Genomic DNA, 2,172 nt, shown 5'->3' with positions numbered 1-2,172 from the left:
ATACATTGAAGTAGTTGTGACGTCTCATATCGCAGGGCGTCAACCTGGTCTAAACATAAATGTCTCCAACTGGAAGGTACCTCGCAATGTGGTTGTGGTTGAACCCTTGTGTGGCCGCTTCGTCAGCGATCTCCTGCCACTCTCGTGTGGCTGAGGAAGTTGAGCTGCAGAACCTGAAATATCGTCTGACACCTATATTGACCGTGTGCGAAATTTGGAGACAGAGAATTGCCGCCGCAGCATCCAAGTGCAAACCACCAGGCACACGGTCACCCGAGAGACGACCAATATCATGAACATGTTCGAGAACGAGGAGATGAAGAACCGTCTGGGCAAGAAAACGAAGGAGTGCAGCTCTGCTGAGGCAAATGCCTGCTTGTACGAGTCGCGTTCCAATGAGCTGGCCAATGCCGATCGGAAGAACATTACTGACTGTTCGGTCAAACTCACAATATTTTTCGTCTTACATACTGTTTCTCTTTGCCTATACAAATGTAAACAAAGCTCATTAACATGTATTAACCAATCTCTGTAAATTACTCTGTTAGAACATTATGTTATTTTGCCGCTGCTAATAAAAGGCAGTTGCTGATGTTAGATCCTGGAAAACGGTTGTCTTTTTCTCGCCTGAGTTTTTAGATTGCAATTAGTTTATGCACCCCCCAACCTGATATCTTATGCAGCACAAAAGACGCTTTGTGCATTAAACATTTTGGCGCCCAACGTGGAGCACGAACCCACGACCCTGAGATTAAGAGTCTCATGCTCTACCGACTGAGCTAGCCGGGCAAATAGAAGTTTCCACTTGCATGGCTTTAAACGCAAGTTCAATTGATGTCAACCTCAAACGTCTGTGGGAACTGGAAGCAGTCGACTCGCCACCTCTGCAGAAGCCGGAGCATGCTGTTTGCGAGGAACAGTACGAGAAGACCACTTGTCTCGACAGCACTGGTAGGATTGTCGTCAAACTGCCATTCAAGGCTGACCCAACTCGGTTGGGAGACTCATTTGATATCGCTCGCCGTCGGTTCCTAAGCATGGAACGTCGCCTATCGAAATCTCCAGCACTTCGTCAACAATACTGCGACTTCATGGAGGAGAATGAGAAATTGGGGCACATGCCCCCAGTTATTCATCCTAAACTGCACGAGCCGCACTACTACATCCCGCATCACTGCGTCCTCAAACCCAGCAGTGAGTCTACTAAGCTTAGGGTGGTGTTTGACGCCTCTTGCCGGACGTCAAATCAATTATCACTCAACGACTTGCTATGCGTTGGCCCAACACTCCAGGAGGACTTGTACCTGCAGCTTCTAAAGTTCAGGCTTCATCGTTACGCCATCACTGCAGATGTGACCAAGATGTATAGGCAAGTAGATCTCGACATTATTGATCGCAAATACCAGTACATTCTTTGGAGAGCATTTCCAGAAGACACGCTGCGCACGTATCAATTAAATACGGTAACCTACGGCACTGCAGCCGCCCCATTTTTGGCAACAAGTAGCCTCAACCACCTCGCTGATGTTCATCAAGCTGACTGTCCAATCGGCGCCGCTATCATAAAGTCGTCTTTCTATGTTGATGACCTACTCACGGGTGCAGACGACTTAGAGACGCTTCGCATTATCAAGGATCAAGTCACAGAAATTCTTCGTCGAGGGCATTTCCCACTCACCAAATGGCATTCCAAGTACGTTGGATTCATGGAAGATCATGCATCCAAGAAGCTCAGTTCCTGTGGGGACTAGCCAGCGCTCTTGGAGTGAACTGGAACCAGCACAAGGATACACTGTTCTTCAAGTTCATACCAAGGAACCACGCAACGCGTATCACCAAAAGAAGCATTTTGTCCACCGCATCCGCCTTGTTCGACCCGCTTGGTTTGCTCTCACCGCTTGTTGTTGTCGCAAAAATACTTCTGCAAGAACTTTGGCTCGCTGGCCTGCAATGGGACGCAAATGCCTAGAATCATTCCAAACAGTCTCAATTTTATCGATTCCCCGCTATTGCCTCCAACACAAGATGCGATCACTTCAACTTCATGGATTTTGTGGCTCATCAATCAGGGCTTACGGCTGCTGCGTGTATCTACGCTCGGAAACGTCGACGGGAGATGTCGCAGTGCAGCTATTGACTGGCAAATCGAGAGTGGCTCCTGTGAAGAAAAAA

General features: G+C 48.1%; 1 non-coding gene across 1 annotated transcript; it reads right to left on the bottom strand.

Moving 5' to 3' along the window:
- Positions 1 to 716: 716 nt before the first annotated feature.
- Trnak-cuu lies at positions 717 to 789 on the bottom strand. Its single transcript has one exon. It is a non-coding gene; the product is annotated as a tRNA-Lys (tRNA).
- Positions 790 to 2,172: the final 1,383 nt, after the last annotated feature.

Source organism: Drosophila eugracilis, unplaced genomic scaffold (assembly GCF_018153835.1).
Source record: "Drosophila eugracilis isolate 14026-0451.02 unplaced genomic scaffold, ASM1815383v1 contig_623, whole genome shotgun sequence".
Taxonomy (NCBI): Eukaryota; Metazoa; Arthropoda; class Insecta; order Diptera; family Drosophilidae; genus Drosophila; species Drosophila eugracilis.
Note: the sequence above shows the minus strand (reverse complement) of the source record. Positions and strands in the feature narration are given on the sequence as shown.